The 25,824-nt window shown below is 39.2% G+C and overlaps 1 protein-coding gene and 1 pseudogene across 5 annotated transcripts in view; one reads left to right on the top strand and one right to left on the bottom strand.

Moving 5' to 3' along the window:
• FANCC (FA complementation group C) overlaps nt 1-25,824 on the bottom strand; it is a 222,828-nt gene that overhangs the window by 139,085 nt on the left and 57,919 nt on the right. For 4 of the 5 annotated variants that reach the window (XM_087822607.1, XM_087822612.1, XM_087822609.1 and 1 more), the window contains exons 2-3: nt 10,924-11,005; nt 5,782-5,947 (exon numbers count right to left, since the gene is read on the bottom strand). The gene's annotated coding sequence lies outside the window, so the exon portion shown is untranslated. The remainder of the gene's footprint in view (nt 1-5,781; nt 5,948-10,923; nt 11,006-25,824) is intronic. The other variant, XM_087822608.1, reaches the window with a different exon arrangement.
• LOC107532300 (large ribosomal subunit protein eL29 pseudogene) lies at nt 3,313-3,705 on the top strand (annotated as a pseudogene).

The following is a 25,824-nucleotide window of genomic DNA, read 5'->3' as shown; positions in this document are numbered from 1 at the left end:
GCCCGTGAGGGTGAATAGTCTGAACTGCCAAGATAACATGGCTCAGATTCAAAGTACAGCAGGGCCCGGCCGGGCGTGGCTCAGCGGTTGAGCGTCGACCTAGGATCCAGGCGATCTGGGTTCGATTCCAGGTCAGGGCACATGCCCGGGTTGCGGGCTCGATCAATGACTCTCTCATCATTGATGTTTCTGTCTCTCTCTCCTTCTCCCTTCCTCTGTCTGAAATCAATAAAGATATGTTTAAAACAAACAAACAAAAAAACAAACAAAAACAAAGTACAGCAGGTCAGAAAGAGGAATGCCTCAGGGCTACAAGTTTCCCCATTCTGGTGACTGCTGTTCTTTAGAAAAGGGTAAACTAAAAAACTTCATGGAGCACGGCCGGGCGTGGCTCAGCGGTTGAGTGTCAACCTAGGATCCAGGCGATCGAGGTTCAATTCCCGGTCAGGGCACATGCCCGGGTTGTGGGCTCCATCCCCAGTCAGGGGCGTGCAAGAGGCTGCCAATCAATGACTCTCTCATCATTGATATTTCTATCTCTCTCCCCCTCTCCTTTCCTCTCTCTGAAATCAATAAAGATATATTTACCAAAAAAAAAAACTTCATGGAAATGTTCATCACAAGAAAGAGGGAGCTCCAAGCACAATCCATTAGCGTGTAAGAAGGAAATAAAAACACTTGAGCAGTGTCTGAAGAAAGAGACAGAGGGAAGAAAATGACTGGGTACTAATTCATTAAAAAACAAACAAAACCAGTTCCCTTAATCTAGAAATCAAGAAGTATAAAAGCCTGGCAAGGAACAGCACCAGACCAGTGATTCTCAAATTATCCTTCAGAAAGCAAGATATTTCTTCAGGTTCCATGTTAACACCTGAGTACCTAAGCAGTCCCAGCTTCAAAGAGTAGACACCAAGGCCCAGGCAGGGCTTTGTAGGATGTCCATTCTGCCACAACGCTGGGACAGGTGACTACTAATGGCATGAGCCAGCAATTCCAGCCTCTTGTTTAGCCTTATGTGACATTATTTCCCCCTCCTAATGTACTAAGTTTCAGGATGGAAAAAATCCATTCTATAACCTAACCTGCAATTTTCTGGTGCTCCATTAGCATTGCTGTTGAAAGACACTTTCATATCTCAAATGGCTGTCCTGTCTAGAGACACGTTGAAACAAAACCTTTAGATTTTCTGAAAAGTCTAAAAAGAATTCCTACTCAGCTGATATAATGAGGAATCTGGTATCTTTAAAGTCCTATCAAAGGCTACAATTGGCACAGATGTAAAGAAAAAATATTTAAAAAATCCTTTACTCTTAATCATCATTGTTTTCTTTCCTGGCAAACAGGAGATACTCTATAAAGCCATGTATGCAAATAAGCATATTCACGCATATCTCACATTTTGAATAGTATCGGAAATTCTAAAGTAGTTGTTATAAATTCATCATGAGCACTGAAGTAATTACCAAGGTCCTACCATCCGTACCTGGATAAATGGGTAAATATCTAGGATGACAAGAGTGACGATGACAACAGTGATACAGAGCTTGAAAGCTTTTTTTAAAAAAAATCACTTCATAAAATAAAACCTGTGTAAAAGTTCAACATACAAAATGGACAAACCTGTGCAAATCTGATAAGGAATTAATATCCAGAATATATAAAGAACCTCTAAAACTCAACAACAAAACAATGCAATTTTTTTTAAAAAACTAGCAAAGGACTTAAATCTCTCCAAAGATACACAAATGGCCAATAAATGCATGAGAAAGATGTTCCACATCACTAATCATTAGAGAAATGGAAATCAAAACCACAATGAGATACTACTTCTTACCCATTAGGATGGATATAATAAAAAACCACAGAAAACAGCAGTGTTGGTAAGGATGTGGAAGAATTGGAACCCCTATGCACTGCTGGTGGGAATAAAAAATACTGCAGCCCCTTGGGAAACAGTACGGTAGTTTCTAAAAAAATTAAACAGCCCTAGCTGCTTTGGCTCAGTGGTTAGAGGGTTGGCCCTTAGTCTGAAGGGTCCCAGGTTCAATTCTGGCTCCAGTTGGGGCACGTGCAGGAGGCAACCAATTGATGTGTCTCTCTCACATCAATGTTTCTCTTTCTCTCTCTCTCCCCCCAACACCTTTTCCACTCTCTCTGAAAAGCAACGGGGAAAAAATATCCTCAAGTGAGGATTAAAAAAAAAAAATTAAACAATTACCATATGACCCAGCAATTCCAGTTCTATGTATTTATCCGAAAGAATTGAAAGTAGGAACTGAAGCAGATATTTGTACCCCTATGTTCATAGCAGCACTATTCACAACAGCCAAAAGGTCAAAACAATCCACACATCCATTGGCAGATGAATGGATAAACAGGATGAATATATGCTTACAATGGCATATTATTCAGACTTAAAAATGAAGGAAATTCCAATGCATACGTAGATAAACCTTGAAAATAGTATGCTAAGAGAAGAATAGCCAGACACAAAAGAACAAACATAATTCCACTCATAGGAGATACCTAGAGCAGTCGAACCCAGGAAGGCAAAAAGGAGAACAGTGGTTATTGGGGGCCAGGAGAACTGGGGGAGGTGGGGAGTTATGTTTAATGGGAACAGAGTTTCAGTTGGGCAGACGAAAAAGTTCTGGAGACGGATGGAAGTGACGGTTGCACAACAATGTGAATGTACTTAATACCACTAAATTGTACACTTTAAAATGGCTAAAATGGTAAGTTTTAGGGTATATACATTTTACCACAATTTTTTAAAAAGGACATACCTGTAGTGGCCCCAGTCAGAGTAGAGGCAGGGCCTGGGGCACACCCTGAGCCCCTGCCAAGCTCCCCACCAAGGCCCCCTCCTCAGAATGGCCCTGCTGGTTGCCCACCTGACAGCCCCAACCCCTCTGCTGCTCCTATGTTAACAGAAAAGGTTTTGTCCAGGAATCTCATGGCCACAAGTCTTGGGGGAGTCTGGGGTCTTCCCCAATGCCACCGGTGAATCTTGATTAATGTAGATCACTGGACCTCAAATGTTTTTTTCTCAGGACCCCTTTACACTCTTAAACATTACTGAGGTCATTACTGAATGCTTTTGTTTATGTGGGTTATATTTATCAATATTTACATTAGAATTTAAAAATAAGAAAAATTTAAAACCCAAGAATATGCATACACACTCTTCTGATAGAGCACAGGATTCAGTGCAGACATGGCCAAGTTCAAGAACCAAACCATGCACAACCAGAAATGCACAGAAATGACATCAGGAAACTCCAATCACAAAGATATGAATCTCTTTAGAGCATGGACCCCAAGTTCCTGAGAAACATGCACTTTGCCAAGAAGCACAAGAAGGGCCTGAAGGAGATGCAGGCCAACGCCAAGGCCATAAGTGCATGTGCCAAGGCTATCAGGGCTCTCATAAAGCCTGAAGAGGTCAAGCCCAAGATCCCAAAGGGTGACAGCTGCAACCTCAAAAGATTTGCCTACATAGCTCACCCCAAGCTTGGGAAATATGCTCGTGCCTGCATCACCAAGGATCTCAGGTTCTGCTGGCCGAAGTCCAAGGCCAAGGTTCAAACCAAGACTCGGGTGTCTGCAGCTCAGGATCCATCTCCCAAAGGTGCCCAGGCCACAGTGAAGTCTCCAGAACAGATACCTCTGTCTGGCAATGTGAGGAGGAAAGGACTAATGTGACCCCTGGGCTGCTTGCTACATGGAGCTGGTGTCCTCCTGCACTATTTGTACAAATAAACCTGAGGAGGGATGTATAAAAAACAAAACCAAAAAAACTCCACAGACACACACATTTCATTAGCTGCCAAATCGATTACATCATCATACATCATGCAGCCTCTTGACAACTCTAATGTACACTAGAGAGAGAATGAGAGTAGGAAACGCAAATAATACCTTTAGGATTATTATGAAAATATTGGTGCTCTTGAGGACCTCCTGAAAGGGTCTTAGGAAGACCCAAGGGTCCCTGAACCACATTTTGAGAATGGCTATTGTAGAACAGCCATAGTATTCCCATTTGCCCTCCTACCAACATAGGTATGAGCAATATTATGCAACTCTGGAAAATGAGAACTGAGCTTTAGCTGGAGGGTTTCTGAGATAGTCTTTCTCAACCTTAAATAAAGACATGTTTTTCCATATTAGACACTGTAGTCTTCATGTGACACTTAGAATCGCAGTAGTCACCTTGGGACCCAGGAGTAAGTAAGCCTCAGAGGACTGGTCAACCTGCTGCAAGTAGCAAAGAAGAAAGATGAACCTGGGTCCTCTCAACTAGCATAGCTGAGGCAATGAAGTGGCCAACCTTGGAATTTTTCTCTGTGCTTATGCTACCTTTCATTGGGTTTTCTGTTACTTGTAGTCAAAAGGTGTTCTAGCTGGTACATCTGAGAACCTAGTTTGCTGAACACAGTCTGAAAACCACTCCTACGCACACAGTACCCGGCACATAGTAGGAAGTCAATAAGTATTTGTTAAATAAGTATGTGAATAAATAAATAAGTATACAAACAAAGCCTCAGTGGATTAGGTAGATAAAATAGATAACATTCTGACCAACTTTGTGTTGACAGACCCCATGTAGTTCCAGACTGTCAACATTTCAAAGACCATTACGAATCTCACGCTATCAAAAACAGCTGTGTACAGCTGTTAAGGGATCCAGGAGAGTTCAAAATTGCTTTCCTTTGGTCTGGACCTTCTAAAAGCCAGAGGTACGAGAGGTAAGTCTATACATACCAAATATAGACCTCAGCCTGCGCAAAGTGGCAATCTGATAAAGAGCACTCTTTTTCTCTATTTCCCCTGAGCATGAGTCAACTGAAGTAGCCTCTCCCATGAAATAAGCACCAAACAGAGATTTGTGAGCAGAATGCTACAAAACACGCTGTTTATGGAGGAAGGAAAAAAGACAAATCAAATATCTGGCCTTCAATTAATGTCACCAACTAGGGGCACAATGGCCTTGTCAGAAAAAGATTTAAAATCTCTAGAAGCATAATCAAATATAAAATTAAGAAGTTTATGTTCAGCTATGCTTAAGCTCAACAACTTCTTCCTCTTCCTACTGAAAGCCTGATGCCAGCATTTTTAACTTACTCTAAAGTAATGTTTCTTTGCTTCATTATTTTAAGTAAGACTGGTCGATCTGTCCCTATTTTCATGGCTTTTTAAAAAAGTCACAATAAAATGTTCTTGTTCCCATAAAGTGCTTATGAAAGAAACAAATGATATTTTCTCCCTAAAACAATGAAGTTTTAAGAAAATTTCCACTAGGAGGAGCTGGCTTTTTCTCTGTTGAGTCAGCAGTGTTTCACCTCTGAGATACTCTAATCAAAAACACAGACCTGAAATTTGCAGATAATTTCAAACAAACCTCAATCATAAACAAAATCTGGGTCTGAGGAATCAGCGGAGGCAACTGCAAACCAGGTGCAGAGCGTACACACTCTTCAGATGGCTTTGTAAAGAATTAAGGAAATTTAATCTATCTGGAGATTTACTGAACTCCCTTCTTCCACCCATGTCCCCAGCCATGTGGGGACAAGAGCTGCTCTCTGGATCTGGCTTCCAAGTCGCATCCTTCAGGACAGTGCTGCCTTCAGGCTGCTATGCTAGAAACCCCTGACCTTGCCCCCCTCAGAGCACCACAGAGCTGTCACTAGGACTCCAGCAACACTAGCCTCCCCGCCACATTCCCTTAGAAACAGTGGTTACTCACTCTCCTTGCATTCTTGTCCTCACTGTACTTACCTGAGAGTAAGACTGTGAACTTCTAGGGAGACCAGTTAGAAAAATGAGCTGAGGGGCACATTAGATATTAAAATACTAGAAATCTTCTTGCTTCTGTCACTGGTGACTTGGCTCCAAGTTATTTCTGCTTCTTCCACCCTTGGTTTGTTCCACTCGTAATTTATCACTAAACAAACAAAAATAAACAAAAATCCCACACATTAATTGGGAACTGACTTTATGACAGGGACTCTGAAAAACATTGCAAATAAAAAGATGTCAGCATTCCCTGCTCTAACACAACCTGTGGCTAATGAGGAAATCAGGGTCTGTAAACAGGTAAAACATAATCCCCTGTGGGAAGGGCTGGGAGAGAAGGAATCATGGGGAGCTGCAAGGAGCATTAAGGCGGGCACCTCACCCAGCACAGAGGTGTCAGACACTTCCAGAGAGAAACGGCTCCTGAGCTAAGCAAAATCACAACGTATGAGCAGGAGTGAACCAGGCAAAAACATCAAAACCAAACACAGAATGCTACTACACTTCATAGGAAGAGTTAAGTTACCTGTGATTCATGTCTCTCAAACCTGATAAAAAAGACTCTTGAACAGCAGGCAAATAGCTCTGGCGGGCGGAGGGTGTTGGGGGGGTGTGGAGGGATTGAGCAAAAAAGAAAAAAAAAAGAGAGAACTCACGGACATGGACAACAGTGGAAATACGGGGGGAGGGAGGAAGAGGGCACTGAGGGGATAAATGGTGATGGAAAAAATGAAATAAAATAAAACAAAAAGACTTTAGAGCTCCTAGGGTTGTCTAAAATCATTATTCTATTAAATATAAAACTAGAAAAATATGTATTGTACTTATAACTTCTACAACTACAGATATTTTTAAATGCACAAATACCAACGAATCTATAAAATCAATAAAATTTCAATTGACAACATGAATTCAATGTGACGGATGATGTAGGTTACTGCACCTTATGAGTCAGGTGAAGTTGGTGCTGGCAGCTACTGGCAGTTTCTGCTAGTTGGCTGGTGATGGCTGAATTCGCACAACACTCTCCTCTTTCTGAGCTACCGTGAAACAGCACTCTCTCATTCGGCACAAGCACATTATTTAGATTTTACCTCTGTTCATTTTTCAATATCTAAAAGTAGTGCTACTTGGCACCAATACAAACACAACTGCAGGCACTGACATCTTAAGACACTATTTAGTTAAAATTTAGGTGTTTGGAAACAATTGAATTTCTTAAATTTCCACCAAAATGAAAAATAAAAGGTAAAATACTTGTAGAGAACCATGACATCCTAATAAATCCCACCTGCTTAATCCCACTCATCTTTTTGGGGCTGCCAGCCTCTAAAGGAGGAGTTTAAATAACTGTAAGTTATGGGTCACTGAACTCACACAGAAAAGCATTTTTGTGGTTAGCTTTTAGTACTATGTAAAACCAGATATCTCACTTTATTTCCTTTAAATCCTCAGCCCACATGACTTCCAGATAGGATGGCAGAGTAAATTCACTCTCTGATAGGTCCTCTCCACTCCAAATACACAGTACCGCGAGAGGAAACACGAGAAACTAAAAGGATGCAGGCAAACTTAAAAATAATATAAACATCTCTGTGAAACAGATATGGTGCGGAAACAAAGAGGTAAGTCCTTGAAGTTAAAGCCTTGATCCTCTTAAGCTCGGGATCCAAAAATAGGCATCAAAACTGGAAGTATGAGTCCTGCAGGGTTTTGAGGCTAAACACAACCCACAAAGGAGAGTGTGTCCTAGCATCACTGCTTGAAGGCAGGGTCAAAGATGATCATTGGAGGAGGGCTCCCCATTCCTGGTTTCATATGGGGCTGTGGCCCAGGTTGGAGAGTAGGACACAGGCCATTCAGCAACCAAGAACTCAACAAAGCAGCCCATGATTGCCCCAGTAACTAAACCACCACTGCAGTTCTAGACTCAGGCTCCATGGAAGCCAAAGAGACAACTATAAAATTGCTAAACAAAGGAAAGTAAGCAGAGAGGGAGAAAGAGTGGCGGAAAAAAAATGAATAAATGAAAATAATTTTAAAAACATCTTATTCAAGACCAAAGTTCTAAAGTATGTAAAGAAATCTAATTCCAATATAGGCAACTAACAAAATCAACCATCAGATCACAAACTTACTTCAGATGAAATAATATTAAAAAACAGTCCAACAAAATAAGTATATTTAGATTACTTTAAAAGAATAAGAAATTAGAAAACAAAAAGGCGAAATTAAAACAAAAAGAGATGTTTAAAAAAAAAGAATCAATTGGAAATTATGTAAATAAAGAATAGTCATTAAAATTAAAAGCTCAGTACAGAACTGAATAATGTAAATCTGAAGCTGAGGAGTTCACTCATAGATTGTAACTCAGCAGAAAAAGAAGAAAAATATAAAGAGTAGCTAAGAAACATAAAGGACAGCTCCACAAACATCTAGAAGGCATCAGAGCAAAAGAAAGGGAGGGGAATGGAAAAGGAGCAGTATCTAAAGAGATTAAGCTAAGAATATTTAAAGAAATAAGCTAAGAATGTTCAAGAAATACATGAGTTTCACATTAAAAGTACATTCTAAATACTGAGAAAGATAAATAAATAAGCAGATAATTAAATAAATCTGTTTTTGCCCGGCTGGGTGTGGCTCAGAGGTTGAGCGTCAACCTAGGATCCAGGTGATCAGGGTTCGATTACTGGTCAGGGCACATGTCCAAGTTGCGGGCTCGGTCCCCCAGTTGGGGGCATACAGGAGGCGGCTGATCGGTGACTCTCTCATCAATGATGTTTCCATCTCTCTCTCCCTCTCCTTTCCTCTCTCTGAAATCAATAAAGATATATTTTATAAAAAAATAAAAATAATAATAATAAATCTATTTTTAAAGCCACACAAACTAAAATTAATAATTATAAAAAAAATCTCACAAGCTACCAGAGAGCACCTGGACACGCACTGGATGTGTGGGTCACAAAACCCTAGAGGAGGTGAGCTCTGGTGCAGCAGCCTGGCCAGCTGAGCCCACTGAGACCTGGCCGCCTGCGGGGTCAGCAGGCAACCAGCAGCTCAGATCCTCACCCCCAGGCTGATACAGAAGCTCCATCCGCATTTTGTGTCTTCCTTAACAGCTGGTGGATGTAAGGTAAAGCAACTGTCTTTCACATTAGAGACAACCTCAAGAAACCTCCTGAAAAAGCAGACCCTAAGTGTTTCAGGCAACTTCTGGCAACAAGAGATTTGTCCTCCCTGGAACAGATACTCAGGTCTGGGTTTAAATTTCTCTTCCTTTACCTCCAGGCTTCTACCAGCAGCACCAAATGTGAACTTTACTGGATGCCTCTGCTCACCTCAACCAACTTCAGACCAAGAAACTCGTTATGTAGTAAAAGAAGTGAGGAAAGGGGCTTATGCCAACAGGGTTCCCAGTCAGCTACAATTATTACTAGCTGCTATTTACACTCAATTTTTCATCTATATTCCTTTATCACTTACAATTTCTCTACCACATGTTATTTCATTCTATTACAACTTCTCTAAAGCTAAAGGAAAAGAAAACATAAACAGGAATGAGCCCTGGCCGGTGTCGCTCAGTTGGCTGGGCATCATCCCATGCACCAAGAGGTCACCAGTTCGATTCCTGGTCAGGGCACATGCCTGGGTTAGGTGCTTGATCCCCAGTAGGGGGCGTGCAGGAGGCAGCTAATCCATGTTTCTCATTGATGTTTCTCTCTTTCTCTCTCTCAAAAATCAATAAAAACATTAAAAAAGTAAACTACTTAAAAAAGGAAACAAGAATCATAGCCTGAGTTACCTGGAAAGAAACTTGATTTAGAAGATCACTGATGATTTCCAATAGAAAAAAAAATGGTCTCAGGAAACTGGTAACACACAACACACATAATTGTTCAGATAAAAACTAAAGCTACAATTTTTTTTAAAAGTTTAGTAAACTTCTCATTTAGGTTCCCTTGGAAAGCAGACAGAGCTCAGGCAAGCTAGAAAAGGTAAAGACCAGAATTCACATTTCCAGACAGAAAAATCTCTCACCAAAACCACTCAGATGATGCTATCCAAATTGTGAACCTTGCAGTCACCCAAGGGGATCAATAGGGAAATAGGCCCTAGTTTCAAAACCTTTCTAAAACTGTTATGTTATGGCACAAGAGCACCACCTACTGTAATAGTTCCAAGGGACAATTTAGTCCATTTATTGAAAAACGGCTATATACCCACTTCTACCAACTGTTTACCTTGCTTCAGAAGAACGACTGTGGAGGGATGGACTTCAAATCATTTCAACCTAATTGGCTATCTCTTTCTCTTTTAAAAGTAGGGCCTTTGCCAAGACATCCTGAAAAAGAAACAACAGTCCTTTTCCTTACTTCCCCCATTTTTGCTTTAATAACCACAGTAAAACAAATCTTGCTACTGCTAGTGACCCCTTTCCCTCCTGCGCAGCTCTGGCTATCTTACTGCACACTGCTTTACCTAGAGCTCTACCCTCCCTGTTCCTAGGGGCGGAGAAAAACCCAAGGGGAGAAGCTGCAGTAGCTCTACCGGATCTGGGAAGGGTATGTGTAACGTAAATTTTAAACCCTACAGTGCACAGTTTGAAGACTGGGGAATAGTACTTTTGAAACTCATTTCAAGATGAATACAATAGTTCCCCTCCCCCTGAGGAGCTTACAGTAAACAGAGAGGTTCTAGCAATGAACTACTAGCAAAATAGAATAAAGAAGAAAATAACATGAGGAAAGACAATTTATGGGATATTATCAGTTAACATCAGGGCAGAGCTGTTTCAGCTATGCTGTATACACACAGAATACAACTAAGGCCATGGCAAAAATAGGGTTCTTTCGGGAGCCCCCTTCAAGGCTTTCGTGAAGCTTCTAGGCATTGTCAATTACAAAAACCCGATAGACTCACCTGAATAACCCACATAAATTCTAGCCCGTGTGTCATTTAGCTTTGTTATATTTTATTGGTCTGGTGGGGACACTCTTATTTATGAGCCATTGCATGTGCAACCTCTACTCTGTGTTAGCAGTGATAAAAAAGCAGCAGCTCATATTTATTTCCAGTCATGCTGCTAGTACTAGTCAGGGTTTCCATTACAGCCAGAGCACTCACATGAAAATAGGGAAGAGATTCTCCACACGGTACATTCAGGGAAGAAATAACGTGTATCCCCAAAATATCAGTCATCTGATGCCTGTAAAAATACAAATTTGTTAACTTGGAAATCATAAAAACTTCAAAACAATAAATGTATCAGTATTCTGTTTCAATTACTTCACAGGAAAAGAAAAATGATACTTTAGAAAAATTCCAATCACAGTTCTCTAGTGTATAAGCCACTAGCAAAATGTGCAGTCTGTAGAACAGTGTGTTTGCTAATGCCCCAGGGCAAGGGGAACTAAGGCAGTGTCACAGCAAGTGTGAGTAGGACTGAATGTGAAAACCTCAGGGGAGAGGCTTGTTGAAAACGAATGAGGTTATACAGAGGCAAATTCTAAGTTAAAGAGCAACTGACTAATTGACTAAAGCAGAAAAAAAACCAACCTGGGATTGATAGGCCCATAAAAAAATTTTAAAGGCATAATAATATTGGGTTTTAGTCGTCCAATCAACATAAAATACTTTAATGTTAGAATATACTAACAGAGGTCTAGCAAAAATTTAGTAAGTATGCTAAATTTGACCCAATTTTGTTCCATTAAAATTTCAGGTGAAGTGGACATTTGCAGTTATTATCTCTACCACCCATTCTCTATCTTCCTCTTTCTTATCAAGACCAAAATTTCCTAGCTAGCAGATTTTGCTGAAAGGAAAATGGGCTCTAACTGTGTTCAAGCAGTGGTACTCAGTTAGGGGCAATCTTGACCCTCCTGGGCCCTTTGACAATGTTTGACATTTTCGGTTGTCACGATGGGGGACTGTGCTACTGGCATCCAGTGAGTAGAGGCGAGGGATGCTGCTGAACATCCGACAATGCACAGGACAGTCCCCTGCAACAAAAAATTATTGGGCGTTCCCTGGCAGGGTGGCTCAGTTGGTGGGAGCGTCATCCTGTACACCAAAGGATTACAGGTTCAATTCTTGGTCAGGGCGCATACCCAGGTTTCAGAGAGGCAACCAACCAGTGTTTCTCTCTTACAACAATGTTTCTGTTTCCCTCTCTCCCCCTCGCCCTTTTTCCTCTCTCAAAAAAACCAATGAAAACATATCCTCAAGCGAGGATTAAAAAAAAAAAAAATTATCGGGTCCTGCCCATAATATAACACTATCGCTCACATAGGAGCTACTGGAAAAAGACTCTCCTCACCAGGTGTGAAGAAAGAAACAAGAGCTCTACTTGCTGCGGGAAGCCAGCCTTAGCATGAAGTGCTGGAGGCAAACACAGAGTTCAGGTGATGACTTCTAGCCATAGGGCTCTTAAGAAGATATACCACTTTTTGGACAATGACTCATTTTTTCCCCCTCATTAAATTACCTTTTCACCACACAGCACAGTAAGTAAATCACATAATATTTCAATATTATGGTTGCAGATAAAGAACAGACTCACTAATTTACTCAACACAGCAGTTTTTGGTCAAGAATATCATATGGAACAAAAAGAATTTTAAGAGGATTCCAAGATGGTGTCTGATTGAGTGGAAGCTATACTGACACTCTCAGGACCAAACTGGAATTACAACTAAAATAGAGAAAAACCATCCTGAATAATCAACTGCAACTGTAGACGAGCTGGAGAGCACCCTCAAAACCAAGGACCTAAAAGGCAGAGACCGCATAGAGACTGGCAGGAAATACGGAGGCGCCAGAGGCCTGGTTGGGCTCCCACAGGCAGCAGCCAAAGGTCTGGAGGGATATCTCAGCTTTGGGGGTTCCCATTGAGGACACTGGGGCGTAAACCCCAAGCTGAGCTTCTCAGCCAAGAGTACCGAACTGAGAAAGGTGCCCATTAACATCTGGCTGTGAAAAGACAGCTGGAAATGCAAGTATCCTCTTAAAGGGCCAACACAAAAAGTTCCGTGCACAGCCAATTATCTTGGGCTCTGGCAGAGGGAAGGCAGAGTGAACTAGAGTAGTGTGAAAAGAATCTGGGGTTTTGGGCTCTGGAGACAGAGCTCAGAGGGTAACCATCTGGATTTCTGTGCTAAGCCATTCCCCCATACTGCACAAGACATCTTTATCAGGCAGACCTTTGCCAGTCAGGCAGTTTTGGCCTGGGGGGGAGCAATTGGCCCACCCACTGGAAAACCTCTCACCCTATCTTGTGGAGTTTATGCCTTGCTGTGGTCTATAGCCTGAGGCTCATTAAGAGATTACGATCAATCAGCCTGCAGGCAGAGGAGGACGTCTGGGAGCTTTGAGTCTTTACCAGATCTGTTTCTGACCTGGGCCTTGGAAAAACAGACTTGGGTATGCATCTTGGTCCTGTCCAAATGCACCCATCCCCAGCAGAAAGAACAACAAGCCAGCCCAGCAGAGGGAACCACAAGCCGTGGGTTATTAATAGCTCCAAACAGGGTACTCAAGGCCAGTCACAAAGAGTGTCTGACACTGGTCTGCACCAGAGACCCTCCAAAAAGGCTGAGTCTTAGCAGATTTACCTAATACATAGAAACAACCCAAATAGATAGTCAAAATAGGGAAACAAAAAAGCAAACCCCAAATAAAAGAAGAAGAGAAGTCTCAAGAAAAAGAGCTAAATGAAATGGAGATAGGCAATCTATCGAATATAGAGTTTGGAAAACTGGAAAAAAATATAAAAACTCTGAAGAATGACCTGTCGGATATGAAAAATGAGATAGCAGAAATAAAGAATACATTGGAAGCAATAAACAGCAGATTAGAGGAAGCTGAGGATTGGATCAGCAAATTAGAGGAAGCTGAGGATTGGATCAGCAAATTTTATCTCAATCAGAGATAAAAAAAAAAATTAAAAAACAGGAGGACAGTTTAAGGGACTGTGGGACAACATGAAATGTAACAATATTCGCATTATAGTAATAACAGAAGGGGAAGAGACTAAGCAAGGGATAGAGAATTTGTTTGAAGAAATAATGGCAGAAAACTTCCCTAATCTGACAAGGAAAAAACACACACAAGTTCAGATGGCACAGAGAGTCCCAAGTAAGAAGAACCCAAAGAGGCCCACACCCAGACACATAATAATTAAAATGCCAAAAATTCAAGACAAAGAGAGAATCTTAAAGGCAGCAAGAGAAAAGTAATTTGTTACCTACCAAGGAGCTACCATAAGGCTGTCAATTGATTTCTCATCAGAAACTCTACAGGCCAGAAGGGACTGGCATGCAGTATTCAAGGTAATGCAAAACAAGGATCTGAAACCAAGACTACTCTATCTAGCAAGGTTATCATTCAAAATAGATGGTGAAATAAAGAGCTTCCCAGACCACAAAAGGCTAAAGGAGTTTATCGCCACCAAAACAGCACTGTAAGAAATGTTAAAGGGACCGCTGTAAGAAGAAGAAATACAGTAACATAGGCATAAAGAATTAAAATGACAATAAGTACCTATCAATAATAACCTTAAGGACTAGAGATCAACAGCAATATAGTCATAATTCGGGGACTTTAACACCCCACCGACTTCACTGGATAGATCTTCCAAACAAAAAGTCTACACAGAAACAGTGACTCTAAATGGCACACTAGATCAGGTGGATTTAATTGACATTTACAGAACATTTCGCGCAAAAGCTGCAGATATATATTCCTCCCAAGTGCACATGGGTCATTCTCAAAGATAGATCACATGTTAGCACACAAAACAAGTCTTTACAAGTTCAAGAAGACTGAAATCATATCAAGCATCTCAGATCACAATGGCAAGAAATTAGAAATCAACCACAGTAAAAACACTCAAAACATTCAACCACGTGGAGCCTAAATAGCATGTTATTAAACAATGAATGGGTTACCAATAAGATCAAGAAAGAAATCAAAAACTTTCTGTAAACAAATGAAAATGAACACACAACAACCCCAAATCTATTTGACATAGTGAAAGCAGTCCTGAAAGCGAAGTTCAGAGCACTACAGGCCTACCTCAAAAATCAAGAAAAATTTTTAATAAACTATCTAACCCTACAACCTAGAGAATTAGAAAGCTACTCTGTGGAGCCATCTGGACCAGGGCTTTTGTTTGCTGGGAGTTTTTTTATTGCTGCCTCAATTTCATCAGTTGTTATTGGCCTATTCAGGTTTTCTGATTCTTCCTGATTCAGTTTTATATTATCTCACTCATATGTGGAATCTAATAAACAAAACAGACTGAGGAACAAAATAGATTCAGAGACATAGAAGCATGGAACAGACTGATGAATCTCAGTGGGAAGGTGGGGGTGGGGGAGTGGGTGAGGAGAAATTAATCAAAGAACTTAAATGTATATATGCATAACCCATGGACACAATGTGGTGAAGGCGGGGTGGTGGATGCAGGGTGGAGGGGATCAATGGGTGAAAAATAAGGGGATATCTGTAATACTTTCAACAATAAAGATAAATTTAAAAAAACAAGAAGATAACGTGCAAGATCAGAAATCTGATGGCCATCAACATGTAACTGGTGACTGCAAGAAACCCATCTGTAAAGAAGGCTTAAACTGGATCCCTGGTGAAGAGGAAGAAGAGAAGGAGATTGTGGTGTTATGGAAGTCAAGACATTTCAAGCCCAGCCAGCGTGGCTCAGTGGTTAAGCATCAACCTACGATCCGGGAGATCACAGCTCGATTCCCAGTCAGGGCACATGTCTGGGTTTTGGGCTCGATCCCCAGTGGAGGGTGTGCAGGAGGCAGCCTATTAATGACTCATCATTGATGTTTCTCTCTCTCTCTCTCCCCCCCCCCTTCCTCTCTCTGAAATAAAGATATGTTTTAAAAATATAAAGACTTTTAAAATTATTCAAACATCCCATCTCATCTGTTAGTAGGCTAAATGGTGGCCCTGCAAATATATCTCATATCCTAATCCCCAGAACCTGTGATTATTACCTTAAGAGTAAAGTCATATTCACTTTGTATGGCAAAAGATGTGATTAAGTTAAGGATCTTGAAAAAGAGGTACTTATCCTGGATTATTAGGGCAGGCCAATAATGCAATCACATGTATCCTTATGAGAGAGGTAGCAGGAGTCTGGAGACAGACACACACGAGGAAGCAATGTGAAAACGGGCCACAAGTGATGTGGCCGCAAGCCCAGGAATGCTATGCTGGCAGTCACCAGAAGCTGGAAGAGGAAAGAACGAGATTCTCCCCTAGAATCCCCAGAGGTAACTCAGCCTTGCCAAGTTTTGGACTTCTGGCTCCAGAACTGTACGAGAATAAACTTCTGTTGTTTGAATCACTGAATTTGTAATAATTTGTTATAGCAGCCTCAGGAAACTAGTACCGCATCCTTCAAGAAAGTACAGAAATTGCAGGCTACAAGAAGAAAAGCAAATTTACCTCTTGCTTTTTTGGGGGAGGGAATACAAAGATTGCTCTTCTACAGAGATGACAAAGGTTTCCACATCAGTTTTTTCACTGTCAATGCCCAAAGGAGAAGAAAAAAAAAAGGCCATTAAGCACTTCTGATATTTGAATGCATGCTCTCCACAATCTTCCAAAGAATGACTCCTCACCTCCTATTCCCACATCCTGTCAAGCCTTCTTTCTTCTTTATTGAGGCAACAAAGCAACATTTTATATTTTAATGTACCAACTGTATTTATTAATTTTCAAGTCATTGTTTACAATTTATATAAAAGTGTTTTCATTGCTCACTGATAAATTTTTCTATTTGAGGAAAATACTTGGGTATCTTGGGTTGGGATGAAACACATCAAAACTTTTCCCATTAAAATTAACAGAAATAATTAATTTCTTTACTAGCTTTTCACTTAGTAACAGCGTTTATAGGAATGAATTCAAGTCATTAAATAGGTGTATTTAATTCATCTATAGCAAATGCCCAAGTAGCCTGATTTCTTGACCCTCTTCATTAATTCCTTGTCAAGATAATCATATGGAAGAAAAATATTTTTAATATGGTTCAAACATGCTACCTCATCAACACTAGTCTAAATGGTGCCTCCCAATATATGTCCATGTCCTAATCCCTGGAATCTGTTAATATTACCTTCAATGAGTGCAGGAGTTAGAGGTTGGAAATCAATGATCCAACCTAACCCTTCACTTGACAGAGTAGGTAAGACAGTACAGAGGGATGAAGTACTTTCCTTAAACTATGTGGTTAGAATCCCACCCAGAAGAGAATCTAGGTCTCCTAGCACCTAGCCCAGTATTCTAACTGAGGTTATAAGAAGGAATTGAAAAAAATGGGAATAAAGAATCAGAAAACAGCAGAACGTTTTTCTTTTTTGAGAAAAGACAAAATGATATAGACATTCTTTAGATTAGAAAAGGAAAGGGTGGTTAATGAATTAACGAAGGAAACATTGACTAAAGGCTACCTCGACTTACACTTATTTCGCACTGGTACTCAGACTTTGGTTTTCTATCTTTTGGTATCTTATGACCCAAAGAGTCTTCAAGATCTTAATTATGTAAGACTCTATTATACTAGGTTCTACTGGTACTATATCTCAGTTGTAGACCAAAAATCCATATAACTAGCTCAAGTTGAATGGGGTAGGAGATTGCTATGAAAAAGCTACAACAAAGGATCTAATGAATATCCAAGGAAAGAAAAGAGAGCTTAGCTGGACAAAAACAAAACAAAACTGTGACTAGAAGGTCCCACCACCATCTCTTATGGGTCTCCACATGTCTGCTCCACTCTACAACTTCTCTCTATAGACTAGCCTCTTTTTTTCGTTCCCCCTGACCTGCACATGGTTTTTATGGTATAGTTAAGAATATGGTTACAACACTACACGATCTTTCAGCCTAAGGATTCATCATCATCTAATGAACTCAGTATCTCAAGGTTACCATTCTCAGGAAAGAGAATCTAGTTGGCTCAATCTAGACAATGGAATCTCTACATTGGTTTCTACTGGGTCAGCTGCTCCTCCCACAAAGATTGGTGGTTGACAGGTACTAAATTCTGGGCAGATTTTTCAAGAAGGGGTGCAGCAAGAGGAAACGATCAGCATGTACATTAAGGTACTGGTACCTCAAGAACTGGTACTTCAAGCAATTAAAAAAAAAAAAAAAGTCTGACAGAGGTTGAGGGGAGAGGGAAGATGAACAGACAGCACAGAGTAAGGATTTTAGGGCAGTGAAACCACTCTGCATGAAACTTTTTGGTGGACACATGTCATTACACATTTCTCCAAACCCATAAAATGTACCACATCAGAGGTAAATGATGATCTCTGGATGATTATGATCTATCAATGTAGATTCATCAGTTATACAAATGTACCACTCTTGTACAGGGTGTTGATAGGGGGAAGTTGTGCATATGTGGGGGAAGAGGGATATATGGGAACTGTACACTTTTCACTCAATTTTGCTGTGAAGCTAAACCAGCTCTTTAAAAAAGTTTACTTAAAATAAAAAAGGTCATGGTGACAAGAGCAACCTTGGTCTAACAAAACTAAAACCTACTCGAGACACTCTGAGCATAAGGATCAGAAATAGCAGGAGCAGAGTGAGAAAGGCAAGAATGGATCTCAATTACATCTGGCAGCAGCTGCAGCCCTCACACCCTATATAATAAAATTAATCAGTTCCCTGAGTTACAATTTCATAAATTCAGACAGCCAGATGCTTGGTTTCTCCAGACGGAGAAGATAATTCCTGCTGGTTGTACTATGAGGTATTATCTGCTTCCAAGTCCAGTATGTGAACTCCTCAACCACCAGGAAATTAAATGCAAAGCTTTTATTGGGTCTCCCCCTAAATCTACCCCCAAGATAATATTCATTTCCAATGTCAACTAAGAATTTCATAGGGGAGATCTCCTGTTACATATATGGAGTTTTTTTGTTGCTGGGTTTGTTTGTTCTTAAAGAAGTTTTCATCTCAACTTAGAATGCAGGATATTCTAACAGTACTATATGGCCTGTGGCATTAATTCCACAGGCCAACTTTTCTTTAAATCTTTCCTTTAACAGATGCACCTCTTCCTGTCACAGGGAGCCTGGTCTTTCTTTTACCCTCCCCTGCCTCATTTTTAAGACCACTCATTTAGGGGCAAGGTAAATCAAGAAACAGCCTGATTATGTATGTATGTATGTGTTATTGTTGTAATTAGCTTGTTGTTAATATTAATAAAAGGAAGATAGCAAATGAGAGGCCAGACATTATAAGCTCGGTCATCTGGGCAACTTCACCAGAAAGCTACAGCTTCACGCTCCCCAGGGAGCCACTGGTCCATTCCCTGCAGATCTCCGAACAGACTTAACAAAGGTGGAGATGGGCACATGCGCAGTGAAGTCAGGGTGACATTAGGAAGGTGCTTGCTTGTCAGTCTAGTCTGGGAACAATGGATTGGCTAGGGCGGAACACCATCAGAAGCACATGAAATCTTGGAAAGTTAAAATCCTCAAACAAAGGGTTCCCTCTCTCTTTTTGGCTCTTCCTCTCTTGGGCTCTTGCTCTCCCTTGCTCCGTGACCCATTCTCGCCTGTGTGTTCACCTGTTCTCTCTCCATAGCAATGTGGCCTTAAGCAACCACATGGCCTATGGCCACACAGACCCACATACAATGGACTGCAGCTGGGAACACAAGCTAAACTAGCTGGATACTGGATTGGACTTTAATATGGAGTAAAATTCTGTGCAGTAACCTAATTCTGGCCCTGCTGAAGATAAGACTGGACTTCTTCTATGGTGAGACAGACAGGGATGGAACCTTAGAGGAGAAACCCCTTAATTTTATATCATCGATAAAGCTTTCCACAAAACCCCACCTTCCCATGGGGGCCTCAGGAAATTACTTCCCTCATGGCACCCTGAGAATTCCACTTTCACCGAAAACATATGTACCTAGCCTAAGTCTTAATAAAGTGCTACTGCTTATTCCTTGTCATACCCCAAGAATTGTATTTTTGGTCTGGCAATCCTCAAAAGGTTCAACCACATCTATTTGGGTGGTATCTCAAAAAAGAAAAAAAAAATCAAAGAACAAGTAAGTATGAGTCCTTTTGCCTACCAACTGTGGGTAAAGACTTTGAAAGTTTTCCCACTAGCTTAAAAAGCATAATTACAACCTTTGGTTAATTTAAGTTTTGAGAATAAACTAGTCCACACGTAATTACTTTGTCTACATTTTCTTCTTTGTTTCTATGCCTCCATTCCATATAATACAGATTTCTTCCTTTAAGCATTTAGGAAGAAAGATGTTATGAAAGTACAAAATGTTTACATGGTATTTCCTGGATTTTGCCCTTCATTTTCATTGGAAAAAGAAAATTACCAAGCCATACTTTTATTCATCTAAAAAACACTTCCCAAGCACTAGTTCTGAGAGATATTTATAGGGCCTCCACAATCAAACGATTCAGGATTCAAGTGAGGTTTCTAACTGTATGCTGTAATTTCTCTTAAAGCAGCTCAGTGCATTCTAACTTGTTAAAGTCTCTGAAAAGCCAACTTTCACATGGTCATTCAACAAATATTCATTAAGTGCCTACTGTGTACCAGGCAATGTGCCAGAGGTTGGAAATAAGATGTCAACCCCAGGCACAGAAACTTGCCTCAAGGAATCTTAGTCTAGAGAGTGTTTTTCAAATTGCAAGTTGTGAAATCAATTATGTGGATAGCAACCAATCATTCTTTTTTACTGGAGGAAGACAGAATGGAAAATATCATAGTATATCACAACAGGAAGAATAGGTGCTGTTTAGTAATACTTTTGTAAAAAATAATGTGTGTTCTAAATAGTGTATAACATATATTTCTTATTGTGGACCACAGTCAAAAGGTTTTAGAGAACCCTGCTCTAGGAGAAGAAATATATTACGCAAGACATGATAATAAATATAAAGAGTGATATAAAAGAATAAGTAAAGGATACTATGGGAACATCAAAGAACATCACCAAAACTTTTTTGAGCCTACGCACATTATCATTTCATACTAGTTAAAAAGCCTATGGAAGAGAGAATAGGCTTCCACCATGACAGTGTGAGGGGCTTAGCTTATCTGTTTCCTGGAGAAACTGATGAGTATTATTAAAACAATAGTCACTTAAAGTCTCTGTAAACGCTCCCAAGGGCAGAGAGAAAGTGAAAATATCTACTCATGAAAATCTGGTAAGAAAGGAGTGTCTATGGTATCTGAACCACCACCACTCCCTACCTCCCTCTTCTCAACTCAGCAAACTCCACTACAGCAATTAGTGAAGCATAATAGATGGGTGTGGTCAGAGAAAAGAGTTGAAAAGAGCCCTATCGATATCACTATCATTCCAGGGTGACAATGGGCATGTCCAAAGCTGCTGAGGAGCAACATCAGAGGCTTACCACTGATGCTGAGAGGGGAAAGGGGTCTCCCACTCTAAAGAAGTAAACAAGCAAATAACAAAATAAGCAGAAGGAGGGTCAAAGAAAGGACAACCAGTGTCCAGAGTTGCTACATTATATTATTTAAAATGTCCAGTTTCCAACAAAAAAAATTATGAAGAATGCAAACAAATAAGAAAGTATGACCGAGACACCAGAGACAAAGCAGGTAACAGAAACTGCCTGTGAGAGAGATCAGATGTTGGATTTCTCATAAAAAGATTTCAAAGTAACCATTATAAACATGTTCTCAGAATTAAAGAAAACCATGATTAAAGAAGTGAAGAAAGGAATGATGACAATGTTGTATCAATAAACAAACAAATTATAAAAAAGAAACAAATGGAAATTTGGAAGTTGAAAAGAACAGTAATGGGGCATGTGGGGAACTTTAGAGTGGCTCAACAGTAGACATGAAATGACAGAGAAAGAATAAGCAAACTTTAAGATAGAGATCAAGCCAAAGAACAGAGAGAAAAAAAAGAAGAAAAATGAAGATACCCTCAGAAAAATGTGGGGTAGTATTAAGTGTACCAACATGCTCATAATGAAAGGAGCAGAAGGAGAGGATAGAAAGGAGCAGAAAAAAATTTTTTTTAAAGGTTAAACCTTCCCAATTTTATTGAAAAAAAATCCAGGAAGATCAACAAACTTCAAGTAGAATTTTTAAAAAAGATATCCTTAAAAATATACAAAAATACTGAAAGTCAAGGACAAGGAGAGAATCTTGAAAGTAGCAAGAGAACAATAATTATTTACAAGGGAACCCCAATAAGATTAACAGCTGACTTCTCAGCAAAAACAATAGAGGCCAGAAGAGAGTGGGATAACATATCCAAAGTGCTCAGAGGAAAATACTGTCAACCAAAAATTTCATATACAGCAAAGCTATCTTTCAAAACTGAACATGAAGCCATGGCCAGTGTGGCTTAGATGGTTGGAGGGTTGTCCCATGCACCAGGAGATTGCAGGTTTGGTTCCTGGTCAGGGCACATACCTAGGTAATGGGTTTGATCTCCAGATGGGGCACGTATGAGAGGCAACCAATCGATGTGTCTCTCTCAGTGTTCCTCTCTCTTTCCTCTTCCTTCCTCCCTCTCTGAAGTCATTTTTAAAAAAAAATGAACATGAGCCCTAGTTGGTTGGGCCCAGTGGTTAGAATGTTCGACTGTGGACTGAACAGTTCCAGGTCCCATTCCGGCCAAGAGCATGTACCTCTGTTGCAGGCTCAATCCCTGGCCCCAGTTGGGGCGAGTGAAGGAGGCAACCAATTGATGTGTCTCTCTCACAACAATGTTCCCCTCTCTCTCTTCCTTTCTCTCTCCCTTCCACTCTCTCTGAAAAGCAATGGAAAAAATATCCTTGGGTGAGAATTAAAAAAATGTTGTTGTTTTTTTAAATGAACATGAAATAAAGACTTTCCCAAATAAAGAAAAACTGAGAGGGTTTGTTCCTTAGAAGATCCTACAATAAATACTAAAGTAAGTTCTTCAGGCTGAAAACAAGTAACCAGACAAGGTAAGTCAAATCCACACAATAAAACAAAGAACACCAGTAAAAGTAATCATGTAATTATAAATGCGTGTTTTCTTTGTTCTCCTAACATAAAAATCAATTGTATAAAATGCTATGTATATGATGAATTATTGGGCCTACAACACATAGAAATGTTAAGATATGTATGAGGTATTTGCAAATACTAGTGCAAATGAGATATGTGGGAGCAAAGCTGAATTGGGCTAAGGAAATAACTACATATGACAACATAATATCTGTAACAACATATTATTGGGTTTGTAACATTAAAAGATGTAATATGTATAACAATAATGCCACAAAAGGGGATATTGGGGCGGGAGGAGAAGGGAATAGAGCTATATAGGATTAAACATATGGCTAAAAATGTTTTTACATACCACTGGAATTAAGCTAGTTTAAACCTAAAGTTGATTCTGGATAAGTTAAGTTGTATATGGTAATCCCTATAGCAATCACTAAGAAAAAAAAATACTCAACAAGTATAGCCAAAACATCATTAAAGAATTTAACATGCTACATTAGAAAATATTCACTTAATGCAAAAGAATACAATAAAGGAGAAACAGAGAAACCAAAAAGACAAGAGACATACAGAAAACAAAAAGAAAAATGGCAGATATAAATAAAATTATATCAATAATACCACCGAATGTGAGTGAAATAAACAATCCAACCAAAAGAGAGATTATCAGATTCTAGTTAAAAATATGATTTTGTTATATGCTGTCTATAGGAGACACACTTTAGATTCAAAGATACAAACAGCTTGAAAGTTAAAAAATGGAAAAGGATATATCATGCAAACATACAGAAACAAGAAAGTTGGCATGACTACAATGATTATCAGAGAATATAGACTTTATAACAAAAAATGTTACTAGAAATAAAGAGGGCTATTTTATGATGAAAAGGTCAATCCATGAGGAAGATTAACAATTTTAAACATATGTATACCTAATAACAAAGCACCTAACACGTGAAGCAAAAAATCACAAAAATGAAGGGAGAAATACACTTTAATGTTAATAGTTGAAGACTTCAAAACCCTACTTTCAATAACAAATAGAATAACTAGACAGAAGATCAACAAGTAAGCAGAAGACTTAACACTATAAACCAACTAGACCTAAGAGACATCAACAAATCTCTCCACTCACAACAGTGGTTACATGGGACATTCTCCATTCTCGAGGATAGACCACATACTAGGCCTTTTTAAAAAAGAGAATATATACATGGATATATACACAGAGTGGGGCAAAAGTCTGTTTACAGTTGTTTGTATGGAAAATAATACAATAATTAATAAATAGTAAACAACTGATGTGTCTCTCTCTCTTCACTCACTCTCCATCCCCTTCCCCCCCCCACTTTCTCTGAAAATCAATGGAAAAAAAACCCTTCGGTGAGGATTAAAAAAAAAAATGTTAAAGAATAAACTCTGTGTTTCGAATACTCACAACTGTAAACCTACTTTTGCCCCACTCTGTATATATAAATGGATATCTATTTTTAAATGGATAGATAATATAAGGAATTCCTGTTCTGTGACCACAAAGTAATGAAATTAGAAATCAGTAGTGGAAAAAACTGAGGGAAATTCACAAATATGTAGAAATTAAACAATGTACTGCTAAATAACTAATAAGTCAAAAAAAATCAAAATGGAAATTTAAAAATGGTTGGATATGAATGAAAATGAAGACACAAATACCAAAACATGGGATTCGGGTAACACAGAGCTAAGAGGGAAGTTTATAGCTACAAATACCATGTTAAGAAAATAAAAGATATACCAATCACCTAATCTTCCAGCTTAAGACACTAAAAATAAACTAAATCTAAAGCAAGCAGAAGTAAGGAAATAATAAAACTAGAGAACAAGCTATATGAAATAGAGGATTAAAAAAATAGAAAAAGTCAACAAATCCAAAAGTTGGTTCTTTGACAATATTAACAAAATTAGCAAAGTTTTAGATAAACTAACCAAGAGAAAAAAAGAGAAGACTCAAATTACTAAAACCAGGAATAGAGGAGGGGATATTACTATGAACCTTACAGAAATAAAAAAAGGATTAAAAAGGAATATTTTTAATAACACACCAGCAAATTAGATAAATTAGATGAAATGAACTAATTACTAGAAAGATAAAAACTACCAAAACTGACTCAAGAAGAAACAAACTGAATAGATCTATAACAAGTAAAGATATAAAATAAGTAATTAAAAAGTTATCCACAGCCCTGGCCAGTGTGGCTCACTTGGTTGAGCACCGTCCCATGCTGAAGGGGCACCAGTTCAATTCCTGGTCAGGACACATACTCAGGTTGTGGGTTCAATCCCCGGCCAGGCTGCCTGCAGGAGGTAATCAATCAATGTATCTCGCTCACAATGATGTTTCTCTCTCTCTCTCTCTCTCTCTCTCTCTCTCCCTTCCTCTCTAAAATCAATAAAAACATACTTTAAAAAAAAAATTATTTAAAAAAAAATCCACAAAAAAAAGCCATGACCAGCTAACTTTACTACTGAACTATCAAACATTTAAAAAATAATACTAATTCTTTATAAACGCTTTCAAAAAAATATGAAGGAATACTTCCCAATTCATTTATAAAGCCTGTATTACCATAACAGCAAATTAAGAAAATAAACATCAGAAGAAAACTATGGATATGGACATAAAAATCTTCACCAAAATACTAGCAAACCAAATCTAGCAACATAAGAAAAGAGTTATACACCATAACCAAACAGATTTATCCCAGAAATGGAAGACTGGTTTAACATCTGAAAATAAAATAATATAATACATTATAGCAACAGAATAAAAGACAAAAATTCCATGATCATCTCAATAGCTTCAGAAAAGCTGTGTGATGAAATCCAACACCCTTTCATGATAAAAACACTCAAAAAACTAGGAATAGAAAGAACTTGATAAAGCACATCTGCAAGAAGCAAAAACAAAACACAGCTGACATGCTTAATGGTGAAAGACTCGAT

This window comes from Miniopterus natalensis, chromosome 12 (assembly GCF_054644295.1).
Source record: "Miniopterus natalensis isolate mMinNat1 chromosome 12, mMinNat1.hap1, whole genome shotgun sequence".
Lineage (NCBI taxonomy): Eukaryota > Metazoa > Chordata > Mammalia > Chiroptera > Miniopteridae > Miniopterus > Miniopterus natalensis.
Note: the sequence above shows the minus strand (reverse complement) of the source record. Positions and strands in the feature narration are given on the sequence as shown.